Here is a 23,219-nt window from a genome sequence, read left to right as displayed (position 1 = left end):
TTTTGTGTTCTGTGTCATTGCGCCATTTTCCCACACTCTCTTGGCCAGTCTGGACATAGCAGTGGAAGCCTTTCCCATGCGCTTGTTGATTTCTGCATCTAGAGACAGGTTACTGGTGATAGTTGAGCCTAGGTAGGTGAACTCTTGAACCACTTCCAGAGCGTGGTCCCCGATATTGATGAATGGAGCATTTCTGACCTCCTGTCCCATCATGTTCATTTTCTTGAGGCTGATGGTTAGGCCAAATTCATTGCAGGCAACTGCAATCCTGTCGATGAGTCTCTGCAGACACTCTGCAGTGTGGGATGTTAATGCAGCATCGTCAGCAAAGAGGAGTTCCCTGATGAGGACCTTCCGTACTTTGGTCTTCACTCTTAGACGGGCAAGGTTGAACAACCTGCCATCTGATCTGTGTGGAGGAAAATTCCTTCTTCTGAAGACTTGAACGCATGTGAGAGCAGCAGGGAGAAGAAGATCCCAAACAGTGTAGGTGCGAGAACGCAGCCCTGTTACATGCCACTCAGTATAGGAAAGGGGTCTGATGAGGCGCCGCTATGCTGAATTGTGCCTTTCATATTGTCATGGAATGAGGTGATGATATTTAGTAGCTTTGGTGGACATCCAATCTTTTCCAGTAGTCTGAAGAGACCACGTCTGCTGACGAGGTCAAAGGCTTTGGTGAGATCAATGAAAGCAATGTAGAGGGGCATCTGTTGTTCGCGGCATTTCTCCTGTATCTGACGAAGGGAGAACAGCATGTCAATGGTGGATCTCTGTGCTTGAAAGCCACACTGTGCCTCAGGGTAGACACGCTCAGCCAGCTTCTGGAGCCTGTGTAAAGTGACACGAGCGAAGACTTTCCCCACTATGCTGACCAGGGAGATTCCACGGTTGTTGCAGTCACCGCGGTCACCTTTGTTTTTATAGAGGGTGATGATATTGGCATCGCGCATGTCCTGAGGTACTACTCCCTCATCCCAGCACAGGCAAAGCAGTTCATGGAGTGCTGAGAGTATAGCAGGCTTGGCACTCTTGATTATTTCAGGGGTAATGCTGTCCTTCCCAGGGGCTTTTCCACTGGCTAGAGAATCAATGGCATCACTGATAATACAGATTGCTAGATTGATAATTAATAGATAAAGAGAGAGAAATGGGAAGAGAGTTAGATGTAGAGATAACCGACAAGATAGATTTGAAAAGTTAGATGGATTACGAGAGGGAGATGGATGGGGAGAGAGAAGGATGGAAAGAGAGATAGAGTGAGAGAGAAAATAAACAGAAACACATTACGATAGATGGCTAGAGAGTGAGAGGGAAAAGTGAGAGAGAATAAGAAAGAGAGTGAGAGAGATGGATAGAGTGAGAGGGAGTTAGATAGAGAGATGGATAGATAGAAAGTGAGTGAAAGAGATGGATAAAGAAATAGCAATGGATAGGATGAAGTGTTATGCTGTGCTGACAAAATGCAGAGCTGTTTAATCTGATGGTTGAGAGTAGATTTAGTTCTCACTCCGTTTAGACACTACTTGTGGCACTCGAGTTTCTGCGCCACAGTATGTTATGGTTCAGGCTTCCCAGGGGAGCTGAGAATGCCAGCCAACATTTAGATTTAATGCTCTGAGGAGAGAAATTGCTTTCAAAAGGAGTTGAGCTCCTAATGCTCTCTAAAAGCAGCAGGAAGCTGCTCATGTTTATTTTATAACGGGGGCTTCAAGGGAAATGCGTTCAGAAAGTCGGGAAGTTGGAAGCACTGACTGGAACAATGTGCGATAAAATGATTTATCGCAGCTGTCCTGCCATCCAGCACCAAGAAACATTGTCTCTCGTTTTCAGATCTCCACTTCTAATTTTCTGCAAATCTTTTCTCTGATTGTTAACTAAACACTAACTCTTCCCCACTGACCCCCCATAAGAAAGTATATCAGAGCTGGTTCTTGCTTTCATTACTCTTTGGCAAGATACCCTAAAGGGCCTGGCAGTGAAAGCAGCTGGTTACTAACACACCAATTTCAGTGTTTACAAGGAAGAAAAGACTTGTATTTCTATAGCGCCTTTCGCAACCTTAGCTTACTTTTGAAGTGTTGTAATGTAGCAAACATAGCAGTCAATCTGCATGCAGCAAGATCTCACAAACAGCAATCTGTTTTAGTGATGTTATTTGAGGGTTAAACATCGGCCAAGTCAGGGCTAAGAGTCAAGAGCGCTCCAAACAATGCTCCCTCTAAATTTTCTTTCTTGCATGAGGCCTGCAATGGAACCTTTTAACTATCTTGTGTGGTCATTCACTTGGATTATGAAAAGCTTGTTCACAGCCTGTGGAGTACCTTCCTCATTGCTGTGCAGTCGTGTATATAGATTAGCGGAAACATTGCCACCCATTGAGGCACAGCTGACAGTGTGACAGAGACTGATCTTTACTGAGACAAAGCAATCTCACATGACTGGTTAATTGCTCTTCATGGATCTGTACAGTGAGGCCGGGATTGTCCACGACCTCATCCTGACCTTGCACTCACCCCGACCTGACCCTGCCCTCGTCCCTGCCCCTGTTCCCGCCCTCACCAACCCCCCTTCCGCACCCCCCCCCACACACAATTTTTCACACATTCATTTATTTTTCAAAGGAGCCAAAGCCAGAGGCTGGCCTCGTGCAGAAGTGGAAGATCCCAGCCTGATTATTGTCAGGCTATTTGCCCAGCGAGGCTTCACTGCTCAGTCTGCTCCCCCTCCTCCCTTCATCCCCAGCCCAGAGTCCATAGAGTGGGGAGAGGTGGGTGGGGGACAGTTTCCCTGGATTGTAGTCCCAGGACTGGGTGGGAAAAAGGAGATACAGTAGAAGACTGGCTATGATATTATTGGGTGGTGGGGCAGGCACGAGGGGCCGAATGGCCTACTCCTGCTCCTATTTCTTATGTTCTTAATGAGTTTTATCTGGTGTTTCAGCTCTCCTGAGAGCCTTCTGAGTGGGGCGAGGAGTGTCTGTCCCGCGATCTACTAGACTATACAGGTGAGTCAGGCTGGTGGACGACTGGGTCCTTTCCTGTCTGTCACTTTGAAGTGAGATGGATTCATTCAGCACAGAGCAGGAATCAAAGCCGGGCTCTTTGTGTTGTCAGACCAGGACTTGCTGTTTGTAAGCGCTGCCTCCTCCCCTTGTTGAAATATAGAGACAGTACCAACCAGGATGGGAGAAACAAGGAGGGAGTCTAGTGATTATGTTGCTGAACTAATAATCTGGAGAGGGTGAACTCAAATCCAACATGACAGTTTGAGAATTTAAAATCACTTTCTATAAAAAGAGCTGCCCTCAGTAAAAGCTGTTGGACTGTTGTTAAAAACACAACTGGTTCACAAGATATCCTTTAGGGAAGGGAAACTGTTGTCCTTCCCCGGTCTGGGTCTATACGTGACTCCAGTCCCAACATGGTTGACTGTTAGCCAAGCAGAGCCCTCAATTGTGTCAAACTGCTACCAGTATCTATCTCCAGGAGAAGGTCCCTGCATCACTCAGGATGGGCGATAAATGCTGGCTTTGCCAGCCGTGCCCACATCCCTCGAAGGTGAAAGAAAGTTTTCTTTCCTGTCGGTTTTAACAGATGGAGTCTCACCAACGCAAACCTTTTCACACTCAGTGACTTCGTCTTGGTGTTGATTGGTTCAATCAGTGTGGATGGTGCCTACCATGGTCGAATAGTCCAAGACAGCGATGCCCACATTTTGAGAATGACTTGAAACAAAAATGGTGCCATTGGGAGACCCCACCCCACCCCCAGCGCCCTCTCTTTCCGTGAAGGTGCCAAAAGTTTGATCAGAAAATGGCCGGGCTGGTGTGGGAATCTTTTTTTTAGAATTAGAATATTATAGCGCAGTACAGGCCCTTCGGCCCTCGATGTTGCGCCGATCATCTGACCTACACCATTCCATTTACATCCATATGTCTATCCAATGACCACTTAAATGCCCTTAAAGTTGGCGAGTCTACTACTGTTGCAGGCAGGGCGTTCCACGCCCCTACTACTCTCTGCGTAAAGAAACTACCTCTGACATCTGTCCTATATCTTTCACCCCTCAACTTAAAGCTATGTCCCCTCGTGTTTGCCATCCTCATCCGAGGAAAAAGACTCTCACTATCCACCCTATCTAACCCTCTGATTATCTTATATGTCTCTATTAAGTCACCTCTCCTCCTCCTTCTCTCTAACGAAAACAACCCCAAGTCCCTCAGCCTTTCCTCGTAAGAACTTCCTTCCATACCAGGCAACATCCTAGTAAATCTCCTCTGCACCCTTTCCAAAGCTTCCACATCCTTCCTATAGTGCGGTGACCAGAACTGCACGCAATACTCAAGGTGCGGCCTCACCAGAGTTTTGTACAGCTGCATCATGACCTCGTGGCTCCGAAACTCGATCCCCCTACTAATAAAGGCTAACACACCATATGCCTTCTTAACAGCCCTATTAACCTGGGTAGCAACTTTCAGGGATTTATGTACCTGGATACCAAGATCTCTCTGCTCACCTACACTACCAAGAATCTTCCCATTAGCCCAGTACTCTGCATTGCTGTTACTCCTTCCAAAGTGAATCACCTCACACTTCTCCGCATTAAACTCCATTTGCCATCTCTCAGCCCAGCTCTGCAGCCTATCTATGTCCCTCTGTACCCTACAACACCCTTCGACACTATCCACAACTCCACCGACCTTCATGTCATCCGCAAATTTACTAACCCACCCTTCTACACCCTCATCCAGGTCGTTTATAAAAATGACAAACAGCAGTGGCCCCAAAACAGAACCTTGCGGTACACCACTAGTAACTAAACTCCAGGATGAACATTTGCCATCAACCACCACCCTCTGTCTTCTTTCAGCTAGCCAATTTCTGATCCAAAGCTCTAAATCACCTTCAACCCCATACTTCCGTATTTTCTGCAATAGCCTACCGTGGGGAACCTTATCAAACGCCTTACTGAAATCCATATACACCACATCCACGGCTTTACCCTCATCCACCTGTTTGGTCACCTTCTCGAAAAACTCAATAAGGTTTGTGAGGCACGACCTACCTTTCACAAAAACTCTGTATCAGTCAGGTCAGAGGCTGAACTGCAAAGACAGGACTTTCTGCAGGTTTCCATGCAGATTATGGAAGGATGAGGCTCTTATTTCGGAGACCTGCCTCCGATATATATCTGAGTTCTGTTGCAGTCAGAGCCACGACTCCCACTATCCACACTGCTGATCGGATTCTAACCATTACTGCACCTGTCAATCTGATTTCGATTTTTTTCCCCCCTATTTTACATGTTTTGAGGTCGGAATACAAGAATCCCAGTGGATTCAACCAGGAGCTGAATTTACCCTGACACAAGCTCAGGGTCGGAGGGTGGGGTTGTGAATAGACTGTTGCTGACCGTCATGGCGATCTCAGCTCTTTGAAAGCTGTGGCTCAGTTTGTCGCACTCTTACCTCTCAGTCAAAAGGTCATGGGTTCAGGCCTCACTCCTGAGTCCTGCAAATTCTATCCAGTGCAGTACTGAGGAGGTTCTGCGTTGTCAGAGGTGCCGTCTTTCAAATCAGACATCAAACCGAGACCCCCCCCTCTCAGTGGGGTGTAAATTATCCCGTGGCACTGGTTTGAGGAACAGCCAGGACCCCGGTGTCCTGACCAATATTTATCCCTCAATCAAAGGCACAAACACAGGCTATCTGCTCATTATCCCATTGCTGTTAGTGGGAGCTTGCTGTGCATATATTGGCTGTGCATTTCCTACATTACAACATTGACCACATTTCATTGGCTTTCAGATATTCTGAGGCTTTCTTTTAGTTTCGTGGAATGTGGGCATTGCTGGCTAGACCAGCATTTTATTGACCATCCCTAATTGCCCTGGATTCAGAGGGCATCTGGAGTCACATGTAGGCCAGACCAGGTAAGGACGGCAGATTTCCTTCCCTAATGGACATTAGTGAATTTGATGGGTTTTTACAACAATCATTTCATGGTCATCATTAGACTAGCTTTTTAATTCCAGGTTTTATTAATTAAACTCAAATTTCACCATCTGCTACAGTGGGATTTCGAACCCATGTCCCCAGAGCACAAGCCTGGGCCTCTGGGCTACTCGCCCAGTGACATTACCACTTCTCCACTGTGCTGCAGAAGTGCAGGTCTTTCTTTTCCCTTTTCACCCTCTTTCTCCCTCTTCAAATCCTCGGTCTTTGATGAAGCTCCTGCCTCTTGCTCATTCAGCCAGCCTGCAGCTCAGTGTCGGCCTATGCTGCTGCAGTGCCCCCTGGTTAAAGCGGGTGGGCGGGTTGTGCTGTGTATTAATAGCAACAAAACTGCTGCTGGAAACAGTTTCTTTCCCGGATTAATGTCACGTTGAATTGCAGTGTGCAGAATTTAACTGTGAGCCTTTCACAGTGTGGGAGCTGGTTTACGTAACCCAGAGATTAGGCTGCACAAGGCTAATGGGAACAATTACTCGCTCTGACAGTCTGTGAAGTACCTTGGGGATGGGGTGGGGAGGGTCTCTTACACTAAAGACACTATGCAAATGCAAGTACAACAACAGCAACTCACGTTAACGTAGGGGAAAACGTCCCAAGGTGCTTCACACGAGTATTAATCAGGCAGAAAAGGAAATAGCGAGGAAAATGAGCCATGTCTGATTGACAGGGACCTTAGAACTGTGGCTATCCTAGGGGATTGCCAACCCTCCAGGATTGCCCTGGAGTCTCCAGGGATTGACAATTCGTCTGTAGGATTCTCTCTGGGAAGAAAATCCTCAGAGGATCTGAGAATGACAGGAAGTGTTTAGACTCCTTTTTCCATGTTTACTTATTAACTGTACGTATGTTGGTGATAGGAAGAAAAGACCAGGTGATCATGTGATGAAATCTCCAGGAATATGTCCAGTCAGAGTTGGCAACCTCCTCCACTCCCTCAGTCTTCCCTTCTTCAAAATGGAAGACACATCTCGGTGCCACCCCCTGCCGTACCTGGGCTCCTGCTCTGTGTTTCACAATCTTGGCGCTTCCTTGCTCTCTGGGCCTTCGCTCTAGGCTTCCCAGCAAGAAGGATTTGTTGCTTTCGGCAACCTTGCCCTCCTCTGTAAACATGATGTTCCGCAGGACAACGGAGCCAAATTTACCAGAGTTACGGTACAGAGTAACCTCCACTCCCATGCCTCCCCAAACCACCACACCCCCTCCCCCAACTTAGTGAACCGCACAGTCCCATCAGTCAGGTCACAGATAGACCTGGAAAATCCAACAGAGTTCATAAAGTCAGGAGAGGGTTAGGGGGGAGAGGGGAGATGGAGGGGAGGAGAAGGAGGGAAAGGGGATGAGGAGAGGGAGGAGGAGAGAGGAGGGGAGATGGAGGAAGGGGAGGGGAGGGGGAGCAGAGGGGAGGAGGAGGAGAGGAGGAGGATGGGAGGAGAAGGGGAGGAGAAGGAGGATGGGGAGCAGGAGGAGGAGAGGGGGAGGAGGCGAGGGAGGAGGAGAGGAGGGGAGGCTGAGGAAGGGGAGGGGAGGGGGAGGAGAGGAAGGGGAGGGGAGGGGGAGGAGAGGAGGAGGAGGAGGAGGAGGAGGGGAGGAGGATGGGGAGGAGGAGGAGGATGGGGAGGCAGAGGAGGACAGGGAGGAGCAGGAGGATGGGGAGGGGAGTAGAGGAGGAGGAGGAGAGGAGGAGAAGGAGGAGGTGAGGAGGGGAGGAGAAGGGGAGGAGGAGGGTAGGAGGAGGAGAATGGGGAGGAGGAGGAGGATGGGGAGGGGAGGAGAAGGGGAGGGGAGGAGGAGAGGGGGAGGAGGAGAGGGGAGGAGGAGGGGAGGAGGAGGAGGGGAGGGAGAAGGCGAGAGGGAGGAGGGGAAGGAGGAGGAGAGGGGAGGAGGAGGAGGAGGAGAGGGGAGGAGGAGGAGAGGGCAGGAGGAGGAGAGGGCAGGAGGAGGAGAGGGGGAGGAGGAGGGAGGGGAGGAGGAGGATGCGGAGAAGAGATGGAGGAGGCCCCTACACTCCAGTGCGAGTGATGAGCATCCTCTTCAGGAAGGGGGCTGATCCTGATGCCGGGCTCAGTGAATCTTTCCCCAGGACACTGGAGTTCAGCGGAGTCACAATCCCAGTCCAGGAACTCATCCTTCGGCCACTGACCCTGCTAATTGCGTGAGGTCACTGGGAGGTCACATCACAGCTTCGGGTCCTATGGGTGCAGTTGGGGAGGAGCTGGGAGAATGAGGACTAAGAGCAGGGGCAGGGGGTAGTTCTATAACCCAGGATTTCACACACCCTTGGCTCTACAGTGTGAGGGGTCCGTGGTCAGACCCGACATGGATCTGTGCTGGGAGCCCCTCCGGCCTCCTCTACTCCCACTCACCCCCTCTCACCGCCTCCACAGCCTCACCCTCTTCTCCCTCACCCCTCTCACCGCATCCACAGCCTCACCCATTCCCCGTTCTCCCTCACCCTGACCCCTCCACCCGCTCTCCCCTCTTCAGCAATGCTAGCCTGTGTCCCTCCTTCCTGTTTGAGTAGACAGGCCCGGACCCGTTCCTGCCATGGTGGGACCTACCTCTGCCCTCCAGAATGTCTCGGACCCCCAACCTTAATTTGTGTCGCCACAAGGCCAAGGACTTGGGAACTCCCAGTGTATGAAATCGTTGATCTCCCCCTGCCCAGTTCTGTATCAGTGGGACGGTTACCGGCTCTGGTTGGACTAGTTCTTGGAGGCACAATCACTGATCTCCCTCTCCCAGCACCCCCGCGCTCCCGCTATTGGTCGATCGGTTGCCGGACACATCCAACCCTTACCTTCGCACGGCCAATCAGAAAGTGAACAGGCTCTCCGTTACCTGATTGGAGGATTCTTGACTCTCGATCAAAAAGCCTTTTCTCTCCCATCTCCAATAACTAATAAACAAAGCCTTAAAATCAAAGAAAAGAGCACACACAGATTTTTGATGTCCCTCTGAATTTTCTCCTGGTGCTGCTTGTGGCACTATCCTGGAGATTAATCTCCGATTCCTGGAGGAGAGGGGGAGGAGGAGGAGGGGGGAGGAGGAGGAGGATGGGGAGGGGAGATTGGAAACCCCAATCAGTCTGTGTTTCCTAAATCAGACACATAGGAAAGCCTCAGTTCCAGGGCTGAGAGATCACCAAAATAATACTGCACCCCCCACCCCCCAACAAACCCCACCCCCCCAACAAGCCCCGCCCCCTAACAAACCCCACCCCCCCATCCCCAACAAACCCCCCCCAACAAACCCCACCCCCCCCAACAAACCCCACACCCCCCATCCCCAACAAACACCCCCCCCCCAACAAACACCCCACCCCCCCAACAAACCCCACCCCCCCCCCATCCCCAACAAACCCCCCCCAACAAACCCCACACCCCCATCCCCAACAAACCCCTCCCCAACAAACCCCACCCCCCCAACAAACCCCAACCCCCCCAACAAACCCCACCTCCCCACCCCAGTGCTTACAAAGAATGATTGAGCAAAAAAAAATTCCCCAGATATATTCGACCGATATTGACAGATGTTAGTAAAACTTCAACAGCAAATAAAAACCCGTTGGACAATTAGTGAAGTTTAGCTTCTTGGGGACAAAATATATTCAGTACATGAAACGTGCTAGAATCTTGAATGATGTACATTCCTACAGTCCTTTACTGCAGCTCTTTTTTAATATATTTGTTCTTGTGATGTGAGCGTCACTAGCAAGGCCAGAATTTATTACCTAATTGCCCTTGAGAAGTTGGTGGTGAGCTGCCTTCTTGAACTGCTGCAGTCCATGTGGGGTAGGTACACCCACAGTGCTGTTAGGAAGGGAGTTCCAGGATTTTGACCCAGCAGCAGTGAAGGAACGGCGATATAGTTCCAAGTCAGGACGGTGTGTGGGAACTTGCAGGTGCAGATGTTCCCATGTACCTAATGCCCTTTGTTATGAACGCTGGACTTTGTAGTATGGTTATGCTTTCAAAAAGGTGATTTTTAATGCAGTGTAAAAAGGATTTGGAGGAGACATGTGACCTCACACCAAGTCTGCCCAAAGACAAGCCAGGGTCTTGGTTACCATGCAAGCAAGGAATTCAGATCAAAGACCCTTTTGAAAGCAGAGTGCAAGGTTGTAACACCTGACAGACAATGGGTTCGCTCTCCCAGACTCTCAGATCATAAACAGGGAGCCTGGGCTCTAAAAATGCAAAAGTGAGTTGCAATTGCTAACACCTGGGAACAAAGGAAGGCCCAGGTGATTTTGCTATGATCAGACTTATGGATTCTGAGAAATTGTAAAAGACATACGACTATTGACTTTTATTCTGAATAAATTCAACAGGCTTTCCTAAGTCTGGTAGACATGAGGACGAGCAGCGGCAGCCTCATAGAGAGAGAGAGAGAGAGATAACAACTGCTCTCAGAACACTGATACAGTGAGAAGATTTGAACCTGGTTCAAAGGCTCAAGGTTTTTTTTTAGAGATACAGCACTGAAACAGGCCGTTCGGCCCATCGAGTCGGTGCCGACCATCAACCACCCACTTATACTAATCCTATACTAATTCCATATTCCTACCGCATCCCCACCAGTCCCGATATTTCCCTACCACCTACCTATCCTAGGGGTAATTTATAATGGCCAATTTACCTATCAACCTGCAAGTCTTTGGCATGTGGGAGGAAACCGGAGCACCCGGAGGAAACCCATGCAGACACAGGGAGAACTTGCAAACTCCACACAGGCAGTACCCGGAATTGAACCTGGGTCGCTGGAGCTGTGAGGCTGCGGTGCTAACCACTGCGCCAGCAAAGAGAAAAAACCAACAGGGTCACTAGAGATTATCTTATTAACAGAAGAGCAGTCGAGTGTGCTCAGGAGAAGTGAGCAAAGAGGACATTGGCTTTTTTAAGGATACTGGGAGATCCAACCCATCGCAGCTGGGAGGAGTTTGGGACTTTTGGGAACAATGTGTAAAGTATAAATGTGGCGTGGAGCTTTCGAGTGTTAATAAGTCAATGGGAAATACTTTTCTCTATAATTTAGTGTTTTAGCTGTCTATTAAGTGCTGTTTAGTTAATGTTGATTTTTAGTTTAGTTGCAATAGTAAAAGTCTTAAAATGTGAAATCTTGTTGTGTAATTCTTTAATCAGTCTGGGGGTTCATGTCTCTTGTTTTAAAGTTAACGGTCTCTACTGAGGTCATAACACCTTATCCTTCTAGGTGGTAGAGGTCACAGGTTTGGAAGGTGCTGTCAAAGGAGCCTTGGCAGGGTTGCTAGAGTGCATCTTATATATGGTACACTCTGCTGTCACTGTGTGTCAGTGGTAGAGGGAGTGAATATTGAGTTCCAATGAGGCTTGACAGGGTAGCCTTTGGGACATTGTATCCACTGACTGGGGAATCTAGAAAACAAAGGCACAGTCTCAGGATAAGGGGCCAATCATTTAGGGCTGAGGTAAGGAGAAATTTCTTCACTCGGATGATGTGTGAATCTTTGGAATTGTCTACCCCAGAGGGGTAACATTCACACCACACAAGTGCCAGGCAATGACGATCTCCAACAAGAGAAAATCTAGTCATCTCCCCTTGACATTCAACAGCATTACCATCGCTGAATCCCCCGCTATCAACATCTGGGGGTTAACGTTGACAAGAATTTGAACTGGAGCAGCCACATACAAGAGCAGCTTAGAGGCTGGGAATTCTGTGGTAACTCACATCCTGTCTTCCAAAAGCCAGTCCACCGTCTACAAAGCACAAGTCAGGAGTGTGATGGAATACTCTCCACTTGCCTGGATGGGTGCAGCTCCAACAACACTCAAGAAGCTCAACACCATCCACGACAAAGCAGCCCGCTTGATTGGCACCCCATCTACAAACATTCACTCCCTCCACCACTGATGCATAGTGGCAGCAGTGTGTACCATCTACAAGATGCACTGCAGCAACTCGCCAAGGTTCCTTCGACAGCACCTTCCAAACCCATGATCTCTACCACCTAGAAGGACAAGGGCAGCAGTTGCATGGGAACACCACCACCTGCAAGTTCACCTCCAAGCCACACACCATCCTGACTTGGAACTATATCGCCGTTCCTTCACTGTCGCTGGGTCAAAATCCTGGAACTCCCGTCCTAACAGCACTGTGGGTGTACCTACCCCACATGGATTGCAGCGGTTCAAGAAGGCAGCTCACCACCACCTTCCCAAGGGCAATTAGGGATATATAATAAATGCTGGCCTGGCCAACGACGCCCACATCCCATGAACAGATAAAAGAAAGAGCTCTGGATGTTCCATGGTTGAGTATATTTATGGCTGGTCTGTCAGGGAATCAAGGGATGTGAGGAGTGGGTAGGAAAGTGGAGCTGAGGGAAAAGATCAGCCATGATCATACTGAATGGTGGAGCAGACTCGAGGAGCCGTATGGTGTACTCCTGCTCCTATTTCTTATGATCCTATGTTTTAAGCTGGAGGATGGTTTGCCAATTAGCAGGTTACTTTGTGTTGCAGGTTGTTGTGTAGCTGTAGATGTTTCAGCTTCCTGTGAAGCACCTTGGCTGTTTTTCCATGTTAAAGGCACTATATTAATGCAGGTTGTTGGATAATCCTGATTTTAATTGCTCCACCATTGGCGGCCCTGCCTTCAGCTGCCTAAGCTCTGGAATTCCCTCCCTAAACCTCTCCGTTTCTCTACCTTGTTTGCCTCCTTTAAAAAGCTCCTGGAAAACCTACTTCTCTGTGTATTTGGCCATCTGTCCCAATCTCTCCCTTTGTCTCAATTGTTTTCTGATAATTGATCCGATGACGTGCCTTGGGATGTTTTACGAGGTTAAAGGTGCTATATAAATGCAAGCTGTTGTTGTTCACGGAATTGTTACAGTGCAGAAGTAGGCCATTCGGCCCATCGTGTCTGCACTGGCTCTCTGAAAGAGCAACTCACTCAGTCCCATTCCCCCACCTTCTCCCTGTAACCCTGCACATTCTTCCTATTCATATAACGGTCTAATTCCCTTTTGAATGCTTCAGTTGAACCTGCCTCCACCACGTTCTCAGGCAGTGAATTCCAGACCTTAACCACTCGCTGTGTGAAAAAGTTTTTCCTCATGTCACTTTTGCTTCTCTTACTAAATACTTTAAATCTGTGCCCGCTCGTTCCCGATCCTTCTTGTTGTCGATACTAGGGCTAAAAGGGCTAAATTATGAAGGCTGGCTTTGTATTGCCCTGAGCGTAGAAGATTAAGGGGGTGATGTAATTGATGTGTTTAAGATGATTAAACAAGTTAATAGGGTAAATAGAGAGAAACTATTTCTGCTGGTGGGAGAGTCCAGAACAAGGGGCATAACCTTAAAATTAGACCTAGGCTGTTTGCAATGATGTTCAGAAGCACTTCTCCATACAAAGGGAAGTGAAAATCTGGAACTCTCTCCCCCAAAAAGCTGTTGAGGCTGGGGGTAAAATGAAAATTTCAAAGCTGAGATTGATAGGTTTTTTGTTGGGTAAGAGTATTATGGGTAATGGAACCAAGGTAGGTAAGCCGAGTTAAGAGACAGATCAGCCATGATCTAGTTGAATGGTGGAGCAGGCTTGAGGGGCCGAATGGCCTACTCCTGCTGCTATATTCTTACTAGAATAATATCGAGAGAAACTGAGATTGTCCCCCTCAGAGAAAGGTTAAGAGGAGATTTAATAGGGGTATTCAAAATTGTGAAGGATTTTGTTGAGTAGTTAAGGAGAAACTGTTTTCACTGGAAAGAGTGTTGGTAACTGAAGGGTAAAAGAATAAGACGGAAGATATGGGGTGTTGTTTTTTACGCAGCGAGTTGTTGTGATCTGCAAGGCACTGCCTGAAAGGAAACAGATTCAATAGTAACTGGCTAGAGAGAATTGGATAAACACTGGAAAAGAGTGAATTTGCAGGGCTACGGAGAAAGAGCAGGAGAGTGAGACTAATTGCCTAGGTATGATGGGCTGAATGGCCTCTTCCTCTGCTGCATTACTTCATGATTCTATGAAACGGCAACTGGAAGCAGCGCAAGTGCTTGGTAATGTTTCATTTCACAAATGCAAAAGGTGCCACGAAGCAACAGTGAATGAGTCATGGCAGCATCACTGAATCTGCTCAGCACATCATGGATGTGAGAGGGAGTCAGTCTGTAAAGGAATCACACAGTGAATTTACACCTGGCATGCTGATTCCCTTGAAGGGTAGAGTGAAAGCTGTTTGGGAGTGCCGAGCTGTCTTTTTGCTCAGTGGGTAGCACTTTCACCTCTAAGCCAGAAGGTTGTGGGTCCCAGTCCCACTCCAGAGGCTTGAGCGCATGATCCACCGAGGGAGTGCTACACTGTCTGAGGTTCTGTCTTTCAGAACAGCTGTTAAACCAAGGCCCTTCAGGTGGATATAAGAAGAGCAGGGGAGTTATCTCTGGTGTTCTAGCCCATATTTATCCCTCAACCAACATCACTAAAGAAACATTATCTAGCCACTATCACACTGCTGTTGTGGAGAATGAAGGGAAAGAGACTGGAAACAATAAATGCATCTTAAATATTAAATATGAAATTTTTTAAATCTCCAAAAATAATGCACATTCTGAAGAATGAGACTCTGCAATTTCAATTGTTCTACCTCTGGGTCAGAGAGGTTGACTGACATTAACAACTATCTTATCCTTAGCAGGGTACTTACGCTGTTAATTACTAGTTGTTACATTCTGTGGCAAGTTTGATGGACAATTAATGCACATATCCGGCAATTTCCTGTGATCACAGGGAGGTCGAGGGTGAGATGCCGTTTTCGTGAAGCTAACCAGAGCAAATTGTCAAGCAACTTGTGATGATTTGCAACTCACCATTGAGCATAACCTACCATGGGAGAAAATCAGTCCCAACAGCCATCAGGTCTACCTGCTAAACCTCGCCACAATTTGCTGGATGATCTGCCCAATGAAAAATGGCAATCATTGCTCACACACTGTTACATTTTCAGCAGAAACTGGGCCAATGAAACCTGAGCCTCTAGTGAGCAGTGTCAGATAGGGGTCAGACTTTTTCAGTGGGTTGGGATTTGTATGCACTGTATCAATTCTGCCCTGATGTATCATGTTGCCCCATGATATGTATTTGGGAGCAATGTGTTGTTGAGTTCGCCCATTCTCCTCCCAGGGCACCACTGTGTAAATGGCTGTAAGGTGATCTCCTATCTGGTTCCGGTAAACCTGATATCCTGCTGAAGCTCCTTAGAGAGCACCTTCCAAACCCGCGACCTCTACCACCTAGAAGGACAAGGGCAGCAGATGCATGGAAACACCACCACCTGCAAGTTCCCCTCCAAGTCACACACCATCCTGACTTGGAACTATATCGCTGTTCCTTCACTGTCGCTGGGTCAAAATCCTGGAACTCCCTTCCTAACAGCACTGTGGGTGTACTTACCCCACATGGACTGCAGCGGTTCAAGAAGACTTTTCAGGATGCTCCATAGCACCGTACAGCCAATGATGTTCTTCTGAAGAATAGTCACTGTCGTAATGTAGGAAACGCAGCAGCCAATTTGTACACAGCACGATCCCACAAACAGCAGTGTGATAATCACCAGATCATCTATTTTTATTGGGATAGACATTGGCCATGACACCAGGGAGAACTCTCCTGCTCTTCTTCAAATTGTGCCTTGGATTCCCTTGTGGAAACAGAGCCTCTATTTAATGTCGCATCCGCTAGGCAGCAGTGCCGGCAGTGCAGCACTCCCTCAGAGAACAAAGAACAAAGAAAATTACAGCACAGGAACAGGCCCTTCGGCCCTCCAAGCCTGCGCCGATCCAGATCCTCTATCTAAACATGTCGCCTATTTTCTAAGGGTCTGTATCTCTTTGCTTCCTGCCCATTCATGTATCTGTCTAGATACATCTTAAAAGACGCTATCGTGCCCGCGTCTACCACCTCCGCTGGCAACGCGTTCCAGGCACCCACCACCCTCTGCGTAAAGAACTTTCCACGCATATCCCCCCTAAACTTTTCCCCTCGCACTTTGAACTCGTGTCCCCTAGTAATTGAATCCCCCACTCTGGGAAAAAGCTTCTTGCTATCCACCCTGTCTATACCTCTCATGATTTTGTACACCTCAATCAGGTCCCCCCTCAACCTCCGTCTTTCTAATGAAAATAATCCGAATCTACTCAACCTGTCTTCATAGCTAGCGCCCTCCATACCAGGCAACATCCTGGTGAACCTCCTCTGCACCCTCTCCAAAGCATCTACATCCTTTTGGTAATGTGGCGACCAGAACTACACGCAGTATTCCAAATGTGGCCGAACCAAAGTCTTATACAACTGTAACATGACCTGCCAACTCTTGTACTCAATACCCCGTCCGATGAAGGAAAGCATGCCGTATGCCTTCTTGACCACTCTATTGACCTGCGTTGCCACCTTCAGGGAACAATGGACCTGAACACCCAAATCTCTCTGTACATCAATTTTCCCCCAGGACTTTTCCATTTACTGTATAGTTCACTCTTGAATTGGATCTTCCAAAATGCATCACCTCGCATTTGCCCTGACTGAACTCCATCTGCCATTTCTCTGCCCAACTCTCCAATCTATCTATATTCTCTGACAATCCCCTTCACTATCTGCTACTCCACCAATCTTAGTGTCGTCTGCAAACTTGCTAATCAGATCACCTATACTTTCCTCCAAATCATTTATGTATATCACAAACAACAGTGGTCCCAGCACGGATCCCTGTGGAACACCACTGGTCACACGTCTCCATTTTGAGAAACTCCCTTCCACTGCTACTCTCTGTCTCCTGTTGCCCAGCCAGTTCTTTATCCATCTAGCTAGTACACCCTGGATCCCATGCGACTTCACTTTCTCCATCAGCCTACCATGGGGAACCTTATCAAACGCCTTACTGAAGTCCATGTATATGACATCTACAGCCCTTCCCTCATCAATCAACTTTGTCACTTCCTCAAAGAATTCTATTAAGTTGGTAAGACATGACCTTCCCTGCACAAAACCATGTTGCCTATCACTGATAAGCCCATTTTCTTCCAAATGGGAATAGATCCTATCCCTCAGTATCTTCTCCAGCAGCTTCCCTACCACTGACGTCAGGCTCACCGGTCTATAATTACCTGGATTTTCCTGCTACCCTTCTTAAACAAGGGGACAACATTAGCAATTCTCCAGTCCTCCGGGACCTCACCCGTGTTTAAGGATGTTGCAAAGATATCTGTTAAGGCCCCAGCTATTTCCTCTCTCGCTTCCCTCAGTAACCTGGGATAGATCCCATCCGGACCTGGAGACTTGTCCACCTTAATGCCTTTTAGAATACCCAACACTTCCTCCCTCCTTATGCCGACTTGACCTAGAGTAATCAAACATCTGTCCCTAACCTCAACATCCGTCATGTCCCTCTCCTCGGTGAATACCGATGCAAAGTACTCGTTTAGAATCTCACCCATTTTCTCTGACTCCACGCTTAACTTTCCTCCTTTGTCCTTGAGTGGGCCAATCCTTTCTCTAGTTACCCTCTTGATCCTTACATATGAATAAAAGGCTTTGGGATTTTCCTTAACCCTGTTGCTAAAGATATTTCATGACCCCTTTTAGCCCTCTTAATTCCTCATTTCAGATTGGTCCTACATTCCCGATATTCTTTCAAAGCTTCGTCTTTCTTCAGCCTCCTAGACCTTATGTATGCTTCCTTTTTCCTCTTAGCTAGACTCACAATTTCACCTGTCATCCATGGTTCCCTAATCTTGTCATTTCTATCCCTCATTTTCACAGGAACATGTCTCTCCTGCACGCTAATCAACCTCTCCTTAACAGCCTCCCACATATCAAATGTGGATTTACCTTCAAACAGCTGCTCCCAATCTACATTCCCCAGCTCCTGCCGAATTTTGGTATAGTTGGCCTTCCCCCAATTTAGCACTCTTCCTTTAGGACCACTCTCGTCTTTGTCCATGAGTATTCTAAAACTTACGGAATTGTGATCACTATTCCCAAAGTAGTCCCCTACTGAAACTTCAACCACCTGGCCGGGCTCATTCCCCAACACCAGGTCCAGTATGGCCCCTTCCCGAGTTGGACTATTTACATACTGCTCTAGAAAACCATCCTGGATGCCCCTTACAAATTCTGCTCCATCTAGACCTCTAACACTAAGTGAATCCCAGTCAGTATTATTCAGGAGTGGATTTGAAGCCACAACTTTCTATCTTAGAGACGAGACAGCCACAGCTGAGACGGTTAAGATAACAAGGGAATTTAAGCACCAACACTGTATCATAAATCAGTAATTAAAAATCCAGCCACACATTCACAGTTACACTGATCCTGAGCATAGTCTCCCACATCTCCATTCGACAGATTGAGCTGCTATGAACACGTTGGAATGAGACGCACCTTCTTTTTAATGAATCTTTTCTGATTTTTTTTACTCATTCTTGGGTTGTGGGCATCGCTGGCTAGGCCAGCATTTATCGCCCATCCCTAGTTGCCCATTGAGAAGGTGGGTGGTGGTGAGCTGCCTTGTTGAACCGCTACAGTCCTTGTGGTGAAGAATACTTCCACAATGCTGTAAAGATTTTGATATAACTGAGAGTCTCACTAGATCACTTCAGAGGCAGTTAAAACTCAACCATGTTGATGTGGGACTGGAGTCACATATAAACTGGGTAAGGATGGCAGCTTTCCTCCACTAAAGGATATCCCAGCCCCGATCCAGCCCCGACCCAGCCCCGACCCAGCCCCGATCCAGCCCCGACCCAGCTCCGATCCAGCTCCGACCCAGTTCCGATACAGCTCCGACCCTGCCCCGACCCAGCCCCGACCCAGCTCCGACCCAGCTCCGACCCTGCCCCGACCCAGCTCCGACCCTGCACCAATCCAGCTCCGATCCAGCTCTGACCCAGTTCCGACCCAGCTCCGACCCAGCTCCGACCCTGCCCCGACCCAGCTCCGATCCAGCTCCGACCCAGTTCCGACACAGCCCCGACCCAGCTCCCACCCTGCCCCGACCCAGCTCCGATCCAGCTCCGACCCAGCCCCGACCCAGCTCCGACTCAGCTCCGATCCCACTCTGATCCAGCTCCGACCCTGCCCCGACCCAGCTCCGACCCAGCTCTGATCCTGCCCCGACCCAGCTCCGATCCAACTCCGATCCAGCTCCGAACCAGCCCCGATCCAGTTCTGACCCAGTCCCGAACCAGCTCCGACCTAGCCTTGACCCAGCCCCGACCCAGCTCTGACCCAGCCCCAACCCGGCCCCGACCCAGCTCCGACACAGTTCCGACCCAGCCCCGACCCAGCCCCGACCCAGCTCTGACCCAGCTCCGATCCAGCCCCGACCCATCTCCGATCCAGCCCCGACCCAGCAGCCCCGACCCAGCTCTGACCCAGCTCCGATCCAGCCCCGACCCATCTCCGCTCCAGCCCCGACCCAGCCCGACCCTGCCCTGACCCAGCTCTGACCCAGCTCCGACCCAGCCCCGACCCAGCTCTGACCCAGCCCCGACCCAGCTCCGACCCAGCCCCGACCCAGCTCCGACCCAGCCCCGACCCAGCTCTGACCCAGCTCCGACCCAGCTCCGATCCAGCTCCCGATCCAGCTCCGACCCAGCCCCGACCCAGCTCTGACCCAGCCCCAACCTAGCAGCCGACCCAGCCCCAACCCTGCCCTGACCCAGCTCTGACCCAGCTCCGACCCAGCCCCGACCCAGCTCGACCCAGCTCCGACCCAGCTCCGACCCAGCTCGACCCAGCTCCGACCCAGCTCCGACCAGCTCCTGACCCGACCCGACCCAGCTCTGACCCAGCTCCGACCCAGCCCCAACCCCTGCCCTGACCCAGCCCTCCCGACCCAGCCCCGACCCAGCTCCGACCCAGCTCCGACCCAGCCGACCCAGCCGACCAGCTCGACCCAGCTCCGACCCAGCCCCGACCCAGCTCGACCAGCCGACCCAGCCCGACCCAGCTCCGACCCAGCCCCCGACCCAGCTCTGACCCAGCTCCGACCCAGCTCCGACCCACCGCCCCAGCCCCAACCCAGCCCGACCCAGCTCCGACCCAGCCCCGACCCAGCTCTGACCCAGCTCCGACCCAGCCAGACCCAGCTCCGACCCCAGCCCCGACTCAGCTCTGACTCAGCTCCGACCCAGCCCCACCCAGCTCTGACCCAGGCTCCGACCCAGCCCCAACCCTGCCCTGACCCAGCTCCGACCCAGCCCCAACCCAGCTCTGATCCAGCTCCGACCCTGCCCCAACCCTGCTCCGACCCCAGCTCCGACCCAGCCCCAACCCACCTGACCCAGCTCCGACCCTGCCCCAACCCAGCTCCGACCCAGCTCCAACCCAGCTCCCAGACCCAGCTCCGACCCCAGCCCCAGACCCAGCTCTGACCTAGCTCCGACCCAGCCCCAACCCAGCTCTGATCCAGCCTCCGACCCAGCTCCGAACCAGCCCGACCCAGCTCGACCCAGCCCGACCCAGCTCCGACCCAGCTCCGACCCAGCTCCCGACCCAGCTCCCGACCCTGCCCGACCCAGCTCCGACCCAGCTCCGACCCAGCCCCGACCCAGCTCCGACCCAGCTCCGACCCAGCTCGACCCAGCTCCGACCCAGCCCCGACCCAGCTCCGACCAGCTCAGACCTGCCCGACCCAGCTCCGATCCAGCTCGATCCAGCTCCGACCAGCCCCGATCCAGTCTGACCCAGTCCCGACCAGCTCCGACCCAGCCTCGACCCAGCCCCGACCCAGCTCCTGACCCAGCCGACCCAGCCCGACCCAGCTCCGACCAGCTCCGACCCAGCCCCGACCCAGCCCCGACCCAGCTCTGACCCAGCTCCGACCCAGCCCCGAACCCAGCTCCGATCCAGCTCCGACCCAGCCCCGACCCAGCTCTGACCCAGCTCCGACCCAGCCCCGACCCAGCTCCGCTCCAGCCCCGACCCAGCCCCGACCCTGCCCTGACCCAGCTCTGACCCAGCTCCGACCCAGCCCCGACCCAGCTCCTGACCCAGCTCCCGACCCAGCTCCGAACCCAGCCTCCGACCCGCTCCGACCCAGCCCCGACCCAGCTCCTGACCCAGCTCCGACCCAGCCTCCGACCCAGCCCTGACCCAGCTCCCGACCCAGCTCCGACCCAGCCCCAGACCCAGCTCCGACCCAGCCCCAACCCAGCCGACCCAGCCCCAACCCTGCCCTGACCCAGCTCTGACCCAGCTCCGACCCAGCCCCGACCCAGCTCTGACCCAGCTCCGACCCAGCTCAGACCCAGCTCCGACCCAGCTCCGACCAGCTCTGACCCAGCTCCCGAACCCAGCTCCGACCCAGCTCCGACCCAGCCCGACCCAGCTCCGACCCAGCCCCAACCCTGCCCTGACCCAGCTCCGACCCAGCCCCAACCCAGCTCTGACCCAGCTCCGACCCAGCCCCAACCCTGCCCTGACCCAGCTCCGACCCAGCCCCGACCCCAGCCCCGACCCAGCTCTGACCCAGCTCCGACCCAGCCCCCTCGACCCAGCTCTGACCCAGCTCCGACCCAGCTCCGACCCAGCCCCAACCCAGCTCTGACCCAGCTCCGACCGCCACCCAGCTCCGACCCAGCTCTCGACCCAGCCCACCCAGCCCACCCAGCTCTGACCCAGCTCCGACCCAGCCCCGACTCAGCTCGACTCAGCTCCGACCCAGCCCCGACCCAGCTCTGACCCAGCGTCCGACCCAGCCCCACCCTGCCCTGACCCAGCTCCGACCCAGCCCCCACCCAGCTCTGATCCAGCTCGACCCTGCCCAACCCAGCTCCGACCCAGCCACAACCCTGCCCTGACCCAGCTCCGACCCAGCCCCGAACCCAGCCCTGACCCAGCTCCGACCCAGCCCCAACCCAGCTCCGACCCAGCTCCGACCCAGCCCCAACCCCTGCCCCTGACCCAGCTCCGACCAGCCCAACCAGCTCGACCCAGCTCCGACCCAGCTCCCAGCCCTGACCCAGCTCCGACCCAGCCCCGACCCAGCCCTGACCCAGCCCCAGCCCCAGCTCTGACCCAGCTCCGACCCTGCCCCGACCCAGCTCCGACCCAGCTCCGACCCAGCCCGAACCCAGCCCTGACCCAGCTCCGACCCAGCCCCGACCCAGCTCTGACCCAGCTCCGACCCAGCCCCGACCCAGCCCCGACCCAGCTCTGACTCAGCTCCGACCCAGCCCCGACCCAGCTCTGACCCTGCCCCGACCCAGCTCCGACCCAGCCCCCGACCCAGCTCCGACCCAGCTCCCGATCCAGCCCCGACCCAGCTCCGATCCAGCTCCGACCCAGCTCCGACCCAGCCCCGACCCAGCTCTGACCCAGCTCCGACCCAGTCCCGACCCAGCTCCGACCCAGCTCCGACCCAGCCCCGACCCAGCTCTGACCCAGCTCCGACCCAGCCCAACCCAGCCCTGACCCAGCTCCGACCCAGCCCCAACCCAGCTCTGACCCAGCTCCGACCCAGCCCCAACCCAGCTCCGACCCAGTCCCGACCCAGCCGCAACCCTGCCCTGACCCAGCTCCGACCCAGCTCCGACCCAGCCCCAACCCAGCTCCGACCCAGCCCCGACCCAGCTCTGACCCAGCTCCGACCCAGCCCCGACCCAGCTCTGACCCAGCTCCGACCCAGCCCCGACCCAGCTCTGACCCAGCTCCGACCCAGCCCCAACCCAGCTCTGACCCAGCTCCGACCCAGCCCCGACCCAGCTCTGACCCAGGCTCCGACCCAGCCCCAACCCTGCCCTGACCCAGCTCCGACCCAGCCCCACCCAGCTCTGACCCAGCTCGACCCTGCCCCAACCCAGCTCCGACCCCAGCCCCAACCCTGCCCTGACCCAGCTCCGACCCAGCCCCACCCAGCTCTGATCCAGCTCCGACCCTGCCCCAACCCTGCCCTGACCCAGCTCCGACCCAGCCCCAACCCAGCTCTGATCCAGCTCCGACCCTGCCCCAACCCAGCTCCGACCCAGCTCCGACCCAGCCCCAACCCTGCCCTGACCCAGCTCCGACCCAGCCCCAACCCAGCTCTGACCCAGCTCCGACCCAGCCCCGACCCAGCCCCGACCCAGCTCTGACTCTGCTCTGACCCAGCCCCAACCCAGCTCTGATCCTGCCCCGACCCAGCTCCGATCCAGCCCCGATCCAGCTCCGACCCAGCCCCGATCCAGCCCCA

This window comes from Heterodontus francisci, chromosome 4, assembly GCF_036365525.1.
Source record: "Heterodontus francisci isolate sHetFra1 chromosome 4, sHetFra1.hap1, whole genome shotgun sequence".
NCBI lineage: Eukaryota > Metazoa > Chordata > Chondrichthyes > Heterodontiformes > Heterodontidae > Heterodontus > Heterodontus francisci.
This window is presented reverse-complemented; position numbering follows the sequence as displayed.